The sequence below is a fragment of the Engystomops pustulosus genome, chromosome 6 (assembly GCF_040894005.1).
Source record: "Engystomops pustulosus chromosome 6, aEngPut4.maternal, whole genome shotgun sequence".
NCBI lineage: Eukaryota > Metazoa > Chordata > Amphibia > Anura > Leptodactylidae > Engystomops > Engystomops pustulosus.
This window is the reverse complement of record NC_092416.1, coordinates 155,806,366-155,821,899: the sequence shown is the minus strand read 5'-3', so window position 1 is coordinate 155,821,899 and position 15,534 is coordinate 155,806,366. Positions and strand designations below refer to the sequence as shown.

General features: G+C 46.0%; 1 pseudogene; it reads right to left on the bottom strand.

Annotated features, from left to right (window-relative positions):
- Nucleotides 1-10,429: 10,429 nt before the first annotated feature.
- LOC140066142 (ras-related protein Rap-1b pseudogene) lies at nt 10,430-11,423 on the bottom strand (annotated as a pseudogene).
- Between the last annotated feature and the right edge of the window lie 4,111 nt (nt 11,424-15,534).

Sequence of the window (15,534 nt, the reverse complement as noted above, 5' to 3'; positions counted from 1 at the left end):
TAGGAGAGGATACAAGCCATGTGAGGGTTATCTACAGGAGAGGACACAAGCCATGTGAGGGGTTATATACAGGAGAGAATACAAGCCATGTGAGGGGGTTATATACAGGAGAAGATACAAACCATGTGAGGGGGTATATACAGGAGAGGATACAAGCCATGTGAGGACGTTATATGCAGTAGAGGACACAAGCCAAGTGAGGGGGTTATATACAGGAGAGGACACAAGCCATGTGAGGGGGTTATATACAGGAGTGGACACAAGCCATGTAAGGGGTTATATACAGAAGAGGATACAAGCCATATGAGGGGGTTATATACAGGAGATGATTCAAGCCATGTGAGGGGGTTATATACAGGAGAGGATACAAGCCATGTGAGGGGGTTATATACAGGAGAGGATACAAGCCATGTGAGGGGGTTATATACAGGAGAGGACACAAGCCATGTGAGGGGGTTATATATAGGAGAGGACTTAAGCCATGTGAGGGGGTTATATACAGGAGAGGATACAAGCCATGTGAGGGGGTTATATACAGGAGAGGACACAAGCCATGTGAGGGGGTTATATACAGGAGTGGACACAAGCCATGTAAGGGGTTATATACAGGAGAGGATACAAGCCATGTGAGGGGGTTATATACAGGAGATGATTCAAGCCATGTGAGGGGGTTATATACAGGAGAGGATACAAGCCATGTGAGGGGGTTATATACAGGAGAGGACACAAGCCATGTGAGGGGGTTATATATAGGAGAGGACTTAAGCCATGTGAGGGGGTTATATACAGGAGAGGATACAAGCCATGTGAGGGGTTATATACAGGAGAGAATACAAGCCATGTGGGGGGTTATATACAGGAGAGGATACAAGCCATGTGAGGGGGTTATATATAGGAGAGGACTTAAGCCATGTGAGGGGTTATATACAGGAGAATATACAAGCCATGTGAGGGGTTATATACAGGGGAGGATACAAGCCATGTGAGGGGTTATATACATGAGAGGATACAAGCCATGTGAGGGGTTATATACAGGAGAGGATACAAGCCATGTGAGGGGTTATATACATGAGAGGATATAAGCCATGTGAGGGGGTTATATACATGAGAGGATACAAGCCATGTGAGGGGTTATATACAGGAGTGGACACAAGCCATGTGAGGGGTTTATATATAGGAGAGGATTCAAGCCACGTGAGGGGGTTATATACATGAGAGGATACAAGCCACGTGAGGGGGTTATATATAGGAGAGGATACAAGCCATGTGAGGGTTATCTACAGGAGAGGACACAAGCCATGTGAGGGGTTGTATACAGGAGAGAATACAAGCCATGTGAGGGGGTTATATACAGGAGAGGATACAAACCATGTGAGGGGGTTATATACAGGAGAGGATACAAGCCATGTGAGAGGGTTATATAGAGGAGAGGATACAAGCCATGTGAGGACGTTATATGCAGTAGAGGACACAAGCCAAGTGAGGGGGTTATATACAGGAGAGGACACAAGCCATGTGAGGGGGTTATATACAGGAGTGGACACAAGCCATGTAAGGGGTTATATACAGGAGATGATTCAAGCCATGTGAGGGGGTTATATACAGGAGATGATTCAAGCCATGTGAGGGGGTTATATACAGGAGAGGATACAAGCCATGTGAGGGGGTTAAATACAGGAGAGGACACAAGCCATGTGAGGGGGTTATATATAGGAGAGGACTTAAGCCATGTGAGGGGGTTATATACAGGAGAGGATACAAGCCATGTGAGGGGTTATATACAGGAGAGGATACAAGCCATGTGAGGGGGTTATATATAGGAGAGGACTTAAGCCATGTGAGGGGTTATATACAGGGGAGGATACAAGCCATGTGAGGGGTTATATACATGAGGGGATACAAGCCATATGAGGGGTTATATACAGGAGAGGATACAAGCCATGTGAGGGGGTTATATACATGAGAGGATACAAGCCATGTGAGGGGGTTATATACATGAGAGGATACAAGCCATGTGAGGGGGCTATATACAGGAGAGGATACAAGTCATGTGAGGGGTTATATACATGAGAGGATACAAGCCATGTGAGGGGGTTATATACATGAGAGGATACAAGCCATGTGAGGGGTTATATACAGGAGTGGACACAAGCTATGTGAGGGGTTTATATATAGGAGAGGATTCAAGCCACGTGAGGGGGTTATATACATGGGAGGATACAAGCCACGTGAGGGGGTTATATATAGGAGAGGATACAAGCCATGTGAGGGTTATCTACAGGAGAGGACACAAGCCATGTGAGGGGTTATATACAGGAGAGAATACAAGCCATGTGAGGGGGTTATATACAGGAGAGGATACAAACCATGTGAGGGGGTTATATACAGGAGAGGACACAAGCCATGTGAGGGGTTATATACAGGAGAGGATACAAGCCATGTGAGGATGTTATATGCAGTAGAGGACACAAGCCAAGTGAGGGGGTTATATACAGGAGAGGACACAAGCCATGTGAGGGGGTTATATACAGGAGTGGACACAAGCCATGTAAGGGGTTATATACAGGAGAGGATACAAGCCATGTGAGGGGGTTATATACAGGAGATGATTCAAGCCATGTGAGGGGGTTATATACAGGAGAGGACACAAGCCATGTGAGGGGGTTATATATAGGAGAGGACTTAAGCCATGTGAGGGGGTTATATACAGGAGAGGATACAAGCCATGTGAGGGGGTTATATACAGGAGAGGACACAAGCCATGTGAGGGGGTTATATACAGGAGTGGACACAAGCCATGTAAGGGGTTATATACAGGAGAGGATACAAACCATGTGAGGGGTTATATATAGGAGAGGACTTAAGCCATGTGAGGGGTTATATACAGGGGAGGACACAAGCCATGTGAGGGGTTATATACAGGGGAGGATACAAGCCACGTGAGGGGTTATATACATGAGAGGATACAAGCCATGTGAGGGGGTTATATACAGGAGAGGATACAAGCCATGTGAGGGGGTTATATACAGGAGAGGATACAAGTCATGTGAGGGGTTATATACATGAGAGGATACAAGCCATGTGAGGGGGTTATATACATGAGAGGATACAAGCCATGTGAGGGGTTATATACAGGAGTGGACACAAGCCATGTGAGGGGTTTATATATAGGAGAGGATTCAAGCCACGTGAGGGGGTTATATACATGAGAGGATACAAGCCACGTGAGGGGGTTATATATAGGAGAGGATACAAGCCATGTGAGGGTTATCTACAGGAGAGGACACAAGCCATGTGAGGGGTTATATACAGGAGAGAATACAAGCCATGTGAGGGGGTTATATACAGGAGAAGATACAAACCATGTGAGGGGGTATATACAGGAGAGGATACAAGCCATGTGAGGACGTTATATGCAGTAGAGGACACAAGCCAAGTGAGGGGGTTATATACAGGAGAGGACACAAGCCATGTGAGGGGGTTATATACAGGAGTGGACACAAGCCATGTAAGGGGTTATATACAGAAGAGGATACAAGCCATGTGAGGGGGTTATATACAGGAGATGATTCAAGCCATGTGAGGGGGTTATATACAGGAGAGGATACAAGCCATGTGAGGGGGTTATATACAGGAGAGGACACAAGCCATGTGAGGGGGTTATATATAGGAGAGGACTTAAGCCATGTGAGGGGGTTATATACAGGAGAGGATACAAGCCATGTGAGGGGGTTATATACAGGAGAGGACACAAGCCATGTGAGGGGGTTATATACAGGAGTGGACACAAGCCATGTAAGGGGTTATATACAGGAGAGGATACAAGCCATGTGAGGGGGTTATATACAGGAGATGATTCAAGCCATGTGAGGGGGTTATATACAGGAGAGGATACAAGCCATGTGAGGGGGTTATATACAGGAGAGGACACAAGCCATGTGAGGGGGTTATATATAGGAGAGGACTTAAGCCATGTGAGGGGGTTATATACAGGAGAGGATACAAGCCATGTGAGGGGTTATATACAGGAGAGAATACAAGCCATGTGGGGGGTTATATACAGGAGAGGATACAAGCCATGTGAGGGGGTTATATATAGGAGAGGACTTAAGCCATGTGAGGGGTTATATACAGGAGAATATACAAGCCATGTGAGGGGTTATATACAGGGGAGGATACAAGCCATGTGAGGGGTTATATACATGAGAGGATACAAGCCATGTGAGGGGTTATATACAGGAGAGGATACAAGCCATGTGAGGGGTTATATACATGAGAGGATATAAGCCATGTGAGGGGGTTATATACATGAGAGGATACAAGCCATGTGAGGGGTTATATACAGGAGTGGACACAAGCCATGTGAGGGGTTTATATATAGGAGAGGATTCAAGCCACGTGAGGGGGTTATATACATGAGAGGATACAAGCCACGTGAGGGGGTTATATATAGGAGAGGATACAAGCCATGTGAGGGTTATCTACAGGAGAGGACACAAGCCATGTGAGGGGTTGTATACAGGAGAGAATACAAGCCATGTGAGGGGGTTATATACAGGAGAGGATACAAACCATGTGAGGGGGTTATATACAGGAGAGGATACAAGCCATGTGAGAGGGTTATATAGAGGAGAGGATACAAGCCATGTGAGGACGTTATATGCAGTAGAGGACACAAGCCAAGTGAGGGGGTTATATACAGGAGAGGACACAAGCCATGTGAGGGGGTTATATACAGGAGTGGACACAAGCCATGTAAGGGGTTATATACAGGAGATGATTCAAGCCATGTGAGGGGGTTATATACAGGAGATGATTCAAGCCATGTGAGGGGGTTATATACAGGAGAGGATACAAGCCATGTGAGGGGGTTATATACAGGAGAGGACACAAGCCATGTGAGGGGGTTATATATAGGAGAGGACTTAAGCCATGTGAGGGGGTTATATACAGGAGAGGATACAAGCCATGTGAGGGGTTATATACAGGAGAGGATACAAGCCATGTGAGGGGGTTATATATAGGAGAGGACTTAAGCCATGTGAGGGGTTATATACAGGGGAGGATACAAGCCATGTGAGGGGTTATATACAGGGGAGGATACAAGCCATGTGAGGGGTTATATACATGAGGGGATACAAGCCATATGAGGGGTTATATACAGGAGAGGATACAAGCCATGTGAGGGGGTTATATACATGAGAGGATACAAGCCATGTGAGGGGGTTATATACATGAGAGGATACAAGCCATGTGAGGGGTTATATACAGGAGTGGACACAAGCCATGTGAGGGGGTAATATATAGGAGAGGATTCAAGCCATGTGAGGGGGTTATATACATGAGAGGATACAAGCCACGTGAGGGGGTTATATATAGGAGAGGACACAAGCCATGTGAGGGGTTATATACAGGGGAGGATACAAGCCATGTGAGGGGTTATATACAGGAGAGGATACAAGCCATGTGAGGGGTTATATACAGGAGGGGATACAAGCCATGTGATGGGTTATATACATGAGAGGATACAAGCCATGTGAGGGGTTATATACAGGAGAGGACACAAGCCATGTGAGGGGGTTATATACAGAAGAGGACACAAGCCATGTGAGGGGTTATATACAGGGGATGATACAAGCCATATAAGGGGTTATATGGCAGAGTGGATACAAGCCTTGTGAGGGGTTATATACAGGAGAGGATACAAGCCATGTGAGGGGGTTATATACAGGAGAGGATACAAGCCATGTGAGAGGGTTATATACAGGAGAGGATACAAGCCATGTGAGGGGTTATATACAGGGGGGGATACAAGCCATGTGAAGGGGTTATATACAGGAGATGATACAAGCCATGTGAGGGGGTTATATACAGGAGAGGACACAAGCCATGTGAGGGGGTTATATACAGGAGAGGACACAAGCCATGTGAGGGGTTATATACAGGAGAGGACACAAGCCATGTGAGGGGGTTATATATAGGAGAGGATTCAAGCCACGTGAGGGGGTTATATACAGAAGAGGACACAAGCCACGTGAGGGGGTTATATATAGGAGAGGATACAAGCCATGTAAGGGGTTATATACAGGGGAGGATACAAGCCATGTGAGGGGTTATATACAGGAGAGGATGCAAGCCATGTGAGGGGTTATATACATTAGAGGACACAAGCCATGTGAGGGGTTATATACAGGGGTTGATACAAGCCATGTGAGGGGGTTATATACAGGAGAGGATACAAGCCATGTGAGGGGGTTATATACAGGAGAGGACACAAGCCATGTGAGGGGGTTATATACATGAGAGGATACAAGCCATGTGAGGGGTTATATGGTGGAGTGGATACAAGCCATGTGAGGGGGTTATATACAGGAGTGGATACAAGCCATGTGAGGGGTTATATACAGGAGAGGATACAAGCCATGTGAGGGGTTATATTCAGGAGAGGATACAAGCAATGTGAGGGGTTATATACAGGAGAGGATACAAGCCATGTGAGAGGTTTATATGCAGGAGAGGACACAAGCCATGTAAGTGGTTATATACAGGAGAGGATACAAGCCATGTGAGGGGTTATATACAGGAGAGGACACAAGCCATGTTAGGGGTTATATACAGGACAGGGTACAAGCCATGTGAGGGGTTATATATTGTATACTGTACAATGCCCCCTCATGTGCGACCACGCTGTATAATGCCCCGTCATGTGGGACCACACCTCAAATGCCCCATCATGTGGGACCACACTGTACAATGCCCCCTCATGTTGGACCACACTGTACAATGCTAAATCATGTGGGACCATACTGTACACAGCCCCCTCATGTGGGACCACACTGTACAATGCCCCCTCATGTGGGACCACACTGTACACTGCCCCCTCATGTGGGACCACACAGTACAATGCTAAATCATGTGGGACCACACTGTACACTGCTAAATCATATGGGACCACACTGTACAATGCCCCTTATGTGGGACCACACTGTACAATGCCCCATCATGTGGGACCACACTGTACACTGCTCCATCATATGGGACCACATTGTACACTGCCCCCTCATGTGGGACCACACTGTACAATGCCCCATCATGTGGGACCACACTGTACACTGCTCCATCATATGGGACCACATTGTACACTGCCCCCTCATGTGGGACCACACTGTACACAGCCCCCTCATGTGGGACCACACTGTACACTGCCCCCTCATGTGGGACCACACAGTACAATGCTAAATCATGTGGGACCACACTGTACACTGCTAACTCATATGGGACCACACTGTACAATGCCCCTTATGTGGGACCACACTGTACAATGCCCCATCATGTGGGACCACACTGTACACTGCTCCATCATATGGGACCACATTGTACACTGCCCCCTCATGTGGGACCACACTGTACAATGCCCCATCATGTGGGACCACACTGCACAATGCCCCATCATGTGGGACCACACTGTATAATGCTCCATCATCTGGGACCACACTGTACAATGCCCCATGACGTGGGACCACACAGCACAATGTCCCATCATGTGGGACCACACTGTACACTTTCCATCATGTGGGACCCCACTGTACACTGCCCCCCTTATGTGGGACCACACTGTACAATGCTCCATCAAGTGGGACCACACTGTACACTTTCCATCATGTGGGACCACACTGTACAATGCCTCCTCATGTGGTACCATACTGTACAATGCCCCGTCATGTGGGACCACAATGTACACTACCCCCTCATGTGGTACCACACCGTACAATGCCCCATCATGTGGGACCACACTGTACACTTTCCATCATGTAGGACCACACTGTACAATGCCCCCTCATGTGGTACCACACTGTACAATGCCCCCTCATGTGGGACCACACTGTACAATTCCCCCTCATGTGGGACTACACTGTACAATGCCCTCTCATATGGGACCCCAGTGTACACTGCTCCATCATATGGGACCACACTGTACACTGCTCCATCATGTGGGACCACACTGTACAATGCCCCATCATGTGGGACCACACTGTACAATGCCCCATCATGTGGGACCACACTGTACAATGCCCCATCATGTGGGACCACACTGTACAATGCCCCATCATGTGGGACCACACTGTACAATGCCCCATCATGTGGGACCACACTGTACACTGCTCCATCATGCGGGACCACACTGTACAATGCCCCATCATGTGGGACCACACTGTACAATGCCCCATCATGTGGGACCACACTGTACAATGCCCCATCATGTGGGACCACACTGTACAATGCTCCATCATGCGGGACCACACTGTACACTGCTCCATCATGTGGGACCACACTGTACACTGCTCCATCATGTGGGACCACACTGTACAATGCCCTCTCATGTGGGACAAAAATGTACAATGCCCCCTCATGTGACCCCCAAAGTAATAGGACAGTGATGGCAAACCTTTTGGAGACCGAGTGCCCAAACTACAACCAAAATCCACTTATTTACTGCGAACTGCCAACATGGCATTTTAAGCAGTAACTTATTGCTACCTGTTCTTCCACATCTTTCAATTGTATCGGCCGCCTGAGGCCACGAATACAGTTGAAAGAATGAGGGAAAATTCAGTCTCTCGTTGTAGCTTCTCTCCAGGGTCTCTTTGTAGAGAAAGAATGGTGAGTCCAGCAGGATGAGCTTCAAAGACAATGCAATTCTGTAAACACCTTCTCACATTTCCCGCAGTTCCAAACAGACAATGAAGTGTCACTTAAGTTGCCTGGGAATGCAGGAAGATTTGGTCCTATTTAGGACGGGACGATTAGTGGGACGATTGTCTGAGTGCCCACGGATATGGCTCTGAGTGCCACCTCTGGCACCCGTGCCATAGGTTTGCCACCACTGTAATAGGAGGTCAGGAAAACAATCTAGTCACTGGGTATGAATTTATGTTTGGGTCTAGGTTCTGAACTCCTTTATAGACCTGGTCAGGGGCCTGTCATTATTTGTATTGCTGACGTTCGGGGGTGTAAATGAAAGTTTTGAAAGAAAATAAAAAAATTCTGATGGTAAAATGAGAACCATGACTTTTAGGGAAACATTAACTAATACATTTTTATGAGAGTTTTGAGTTGTTGTTTACTAACAATCACTTGAGTTTTCGAGTAGCAACCTGCCATATTGTACCCCTGTCATTGGGGACAGAAGTAGTTCTGAATCCACGGATTATGGCCACACGATGATTGACCTTACTGTATAAGTCCAAACAATGTACTGAACCATTGAACAAACCTGTTCAGCCTCGGTGTTCTGTCAGAGGCTTCATGAGTTCCGACACCGTGTCGGCACATACCCTCACAGATAGAAGGCGCCATTAACATCCACTTCAACTTTTTATATACTTACCCTCAAAAATTCTTCATGGATGACCCGGAACTGATGCAGCCACTAGTAGCTTCATCCTCTACAGCCTGGAGGAGCATAATCTCCTGCAACTATGACTAGCTGAAACAGTTTCAAGGTAAAACTATAGTAAAAGAGACATGGAGATAAGATCATGTAAATTACAGTACAAAAATCCTATTTGTAAGTTTGACTAATCTGAATTGTAAAGACAGAATGGTGGAGCATCGGTGGTGCAATGCATAGAGGGTCAAGAAGGGGTTAATTCTACATGAATACTGCACACATAGATGACATAGATGTGTCAGATCTATCAGACAGTCATCTAAACTATTGTGTAAAATAGTGTTCTGGGTTTTCCCCCCACTTCTGCACTGCCAGGGGCAATCTTCTTCTATAGACCTTGGGCACTTGACATCTTTGCGTAGACGGAGCCTCATTACACAGATGAGATGAGTCTGAGATTTTCTCACATTGAGATGGATTTTTCTTGTGGAGTTCTCAGATGACTAGATATTGTTCATATCATGTAACCAGTTCTTGAAGGACATCTGATATAATAGATGTGTCCACCCTTACATTTCTGCAAATTTCCGTAAGGTCTCGTACATTCTCAAGACTTGACCCTTAATGGGTTGAAAGCCGTGTCCTAACTACTAACTAGTCACATATAGACACATATAGTATACAATAAAATCATATTTTATTTTACAAACCTGGTCATCCAAGCCACTCATCTCAGAATAAGTCAAACAGAGCAAAGACAATGAAAGACACATCTGTAGTGTCTCAAGAATCTGGTGGAGATTCTAGTAGATGTACAGTAGAGTCTAGAGCTACTCACTCTACTGATTTGAGATCTGTGGGTGCGGACAAGCTAATCTTGGATTGATGAGTGATTAATGGTTGGAGAGCCATTGCAATGTCATCGATACACCATAAATGAAGTAAGTCCTGCTACAACACGCAGAACACAAGAGGAACAGTACCTTATCTGGCTAGCTTGCTCCACCCTGCAATATGATTAGGTAAAGAAGATTGAGGTCATTTCCAATATCTTTATTATAAAGTACATGGTTCTCCACTGGAACAATGTAGGTACAGTGAGAAGTAGCATTGTTCATATGCAAGAATAACACCACTACGATGAAACAATGCAGTCCCGACGTCTACAAGGTACAAGTTATCTAGGTTTGATCTCTATCATGGAAAGTGCTAGTTTTGTAGGCAGAGCCTTCCCTCCCCGTCAACAAACACTATTCCTATGGCAATGAGTTCATTCTATAATGGACATCCGTTTCCAGATTGTTACCCAACCATTCCACTCAAAGTCTTAGAAGTATCAACAGATGCTGCAGCTGTTGGTCTTATTCATTGGAGGTTTGCAGTTCTGCGCGTTGGGGATTGTCTCTCTCCTCTTTCTTAGCGCAGGACTGAGTCGACAGGGAAGGTTGATCTCCCTCAACAGTTCTCTAAAGACCTCGGTCACATTCAAGTTCTCCTTAGCCGAGGTCTCCACTAGACGACAGTTCCACTCCAGCTCCACCGTTGTCATCACATCATCCCAAAAAACCTTCTGAGTCTCAACATTGTCCTTTTTGTTACCAACCACCACCATCGGTGGACATTTATCTTCCTTTACATCCAGGATCTCTTCTCGTAACCTTCTCACAATCTCAAAAGAGTCTGGGTCATCCACGGAGTAAACGAGAGCGAAAGCCTCTCCGCTCCTCATGCTTAGCTTCCTCATGGCTGGGAATTCATAGCTTCCGGTGGTGTCCAGGATTTCGATTTTGACTTGGTCCCCATCTGTGGTTTCGTATTCTGTGCTATGTAACTCTTCTACCGTCCTCTTGTGTTTGGCTTCAAAGGTGTCCTGCAGAAAGCGGTGGATGAGGGAGGTTTTCCCGACACCTGCTGCTCCTAGGAACACCAGCCTGATCTGATTCTTCTCCTTGACTGATAGGGACATATCTGCACAGTAGATAAGCAGTTTCCAGTGACTTGATGTCCTGTGCCTTGGATCAGTGTGCACAGATTCCCCGCACCTCTCACTATTTATTCATATTTTTATGAGGTAGCCGAGCCTTCATCCAATCAGACGCGCCAGCCGGGAGCTGGATTGTAGGGGAGGAGGACCTGTCACTGTGTTGTGCTTCTAGTGTTTGTGTTTGAGATGCTGCTGTTAACCTTTTCACTACCGCTAGGGATTTTCCATGCTACTTCCTTCAATGTCACATAAATGTGGAGAATTTTTGGACGTGGCGACGCTTGCTTTGATGTCCTAAAACTTCTGAAAGCCAAATTGCTGTCAGATTCATACAATGCTGTTTTTTAATAGAAAAATCTATGTGACAGCTTTGTCTGTGCGTTTCCTGATATCAATGTAATCTCTTGCTAGGAAACTCTTACTAGATAAACCAGTCTAGTTTTGTACACATTCTGGAGAGCACCGAGTGGCACTGGGTAGTTCCCCCCCCTCCATGACATCTGTATGCACCATCAGGGGCAGACTAAGACCACCACTGGCTCTGGGCTGTATGAATATTATAGCCCAGTGATGGCGAACCTTTAAGATACAGAGTGCCCATACTTCAACCAAAACCCACTTTTATGTCGCAAAGTGTCGCAACATGACAATTTGAGCAGTAACCTATTGATCTCAGCGCCAAGTTTCAATCGTATTGGCGTTCTGAGGACACCAATACAATAGAAAGTGGGAGACATTTGGTTGTAGCTTCCCTCCAGGGTCCCCTGAAGAGGAAGAATCAGGGGACCCAAAGCAGGAGTTCCAACGATAATCCATCTCTGTCCACACCTTCTCACTTCTCCTTTAGTCCTGGCAGCCAAATAGGTGTCACTTTAAAATAGTGCTGAGTGTGGCGCGTCCTGGGCTGTATTGGACCACAGGAGAAAGCCTTGAGTCCTATCTGGTAAATTCCTTGCTGAGTGCCCACAGAAAGGGGTCTGAGTGTCACCTCTGGCACCCGTGCCATAGGTTCGCCACCACTGTTATAGCTTCTACAAGTCTGGAATCACTTCCTACATTTGGTACTAGAAAAATCCTCTTTGGGAATGGAGGATGTGTCAATCTATCCACTTTCAACCTGTTGTTTTAGGACCTATGGAGAACCTTCAAGGGTCCTGTGATGGCAGAAACAGATATACAAGGATTTCATAAACTTTGATGGGTGGTTTGGGTGGCCATTGGGCCACTTAAAAGGCTTGGGCCCTGGGCTACCGCCCAAAAAGCCCATATTATAATCCACTACTGTCCACCATGCATCGATCAGAAGGGTATAAACACTCACCGGCCACTTTATTAGGTACACCTGTCCAACTGCTCGTTAACACTAATCAGCCAATCACATGGCGGCAACATAGGCATTTAGGCATGTAGACATGGTCAAGACAATCTCCTGCAGTTCAAACCGAGCATCAGTATGGGAAGAAAGGTGATTTGAGTGCCTTTGAACGTGGTCTGAGTATTTCAGAAACTGCTGATCTACTGGGATTTTCAAGCACAACCATCTCTAGGGTTTACAGAGAATGGTCCGAAAAAGAAAAAACATCCAGTGAGCGGCAGTTCTGTGGGTGGAAATGCCTTGTTGATGCCAGAGATCAGAGGAGAATGGGCAGACAGGTTCGAGCTGATAGAAAGGCAACAGTGACTCAAATCACCACCCGTTACAACCAAGGTAGGCAGAAGAGCATCTCTGAATGCACAGTACGTCAAACTTTGAGGCAGATGGGCTACAGCAGCAGAAGACCACACCGGGTGCCACTCCTTTCAGCTAAGAACAGGAAACTGAGGCTACAATTTTCACAAGCTCATCGAAATTGGACAGTAGATTGGAAAAACGTTGCCTGGACTGAGGAGTCTCGATTTCTGCTGTGACATTCGGATGGTAGGGTCAGAATTTGGCGTCAAAAACATGAAAGCATGGATCCATCCTGCCTTGTATCAACGGTTCAGGCTGGTGGTGGTGGTGTCATGGTGTGGGGAATATTTTCTTGCCACTTTTTGGGCCCCTTGGTACCAATTGAGCATCGTTGCAACGCCACAGCCTACCTGAGTATTGTTGCTGACCATGTCCATCCCTTTATGACCACAATGTACCCAACATGTGATGGCTACTTTCAGCAGGATAATGCGCCATGTCATAAAGCTGGAATCATCTCAGACTGGTTTCTTGAACATGACAATGAGGTCACTGTACTCAAATGGCCTCCACAGTCACCAGATCTCAATCCAATAGAGCATCTTTGGGATGTGGTGGAACGGGAGATTCGCATCATGGATGTGCAGCCGACAAATCTGCGGCAACTGTGTGATGCCATCATGTCAATATGGACCAAAATCTCTGAGGAATGCTTCCAGCACCTTGTTAAATCTATGCCACGAAGAATTGAGGCAGTTCTGAAGGCAAAAGGGGGTCCAACCCGGTACTAGCATGGTGTACCTAATAAAGTGGCCGGTGAGTGTATATGTATATAAATAAAGGAATTATTATTATTATTGATGGTTACAAGTTGTATACAAGATTGTGATGATCTGTCGACCAAATAATTCTGTATGTACAGTTTATTTATGTAGAGACCCAGACACTTAAGGAATACTGACAGATTCTCGCCAACAGCCATGTCCACCAACCTCCCACAAAACATGCACACTCAGCATATGCACGGCCTCTAACCATCCATGTGCTGCCCTTCATCCAGACAGGGCTGTACATAACCTGACACCACGATTTCACTTATAAAATCCAGCAGCTTGACACACGTCCTATGGCTATACGTTCTGATTAGACAGGATCTCCTCATTCTGACAAAGCCCACATTCCTTGTAGCTGGACCGGTCTTGTAGGGGTATCAGTCCATTTTAAGGGGGTGGTATATGGGCATGGAAGTCTGGGATGAGCCGCACTTTGGGGGTCAGAAAATTGGGACCAAATGAATCTGATATTAGTGAGCTATAAATAGGTTATCTTTTTTCTGACCAGCCAATAAATGACATAGAAAGCGTCAAAACATTTAACACCTTCATGACATGACAGATCTAGATACTGGTGTCTTCAAGGATGTGTGAAGAGGGTTCATACAAACGTTGGATATTCCGACGATTACCGATTTGCGCCACATTTAAAAGGGTATTGTGGCGCATGCTATCAGATTTTGGTGCAATCACACTGGCTTTAATGCGGCACAAATGGGGGGGGGGGGGTGCCGTTGGACAGGATTTAACATTTAAATTGTGTCGCAAGATAATAGACTTACATGCACCAGGAAGAAGAAGGTGAACTCCGGCGGACCTGAGCGGGGAAGTGACACATGCAGGATATCGGGTGCACAATCTTAGTGAATCACGCCGGAGTCCATGATTATCAGGGAACGCACAGTGGGGATTGCGACAGGACTGGGTAAGTAAATGTGCCCCATAGTGGCTGAATAATGCAGAAAACACCCACAATCAGTGATGTTATCGATTGCGGGTGTTAACTATTCAAGTTCCGCTGACGGAATCTTCGTCTGATCCTCACCCCCTTGAGGGCACCGACGTGTCACAAAACGCCCGGTCTATAAAAATATATAACTGATTTTTCCCAGCTCTCAGCCTCCAATGGAAAGATTAACATTTTTTTACACGTATTAAGAATAAAGGAGAGGCGTCATTCTGAGCGCACATTGAAATCTGTAAACAAGAATATGATGCAGATGCTTTTTTATGTCAATTTCACTACATTAGGAATTTAATTCCAGCTTTTAGTACATGGCCAGGAGAGGGGGGGAGGCCGAGCAGTGGGGGAGCTTTTTTCTTTAAAAAAAAAAAAAAAATTTCAGATGAGAACCCCTAATCTCTATCACATTTTTCATAAGAAGGTGGAGAGGATGATAATTAAACGGGGAACCAGAGCCGACTTCTGTCTGGAAGAAGCTGAAATATCCTCCAGAAAAAAGAAGATGAAAGAGAATTCCTCCGACCAAAGACGTCATATGATGTCAGTAACCTGATTTACAGTACTGGTATTACCCATTAGCTCACAATTCTGCTCTCAAGTGCACAATGCAAAATATGTGGTGCACGCTCAGTGATGTCACAGTACAGGGATAATATACACAGTGATGTCAGGGATAATATATTTCCATGC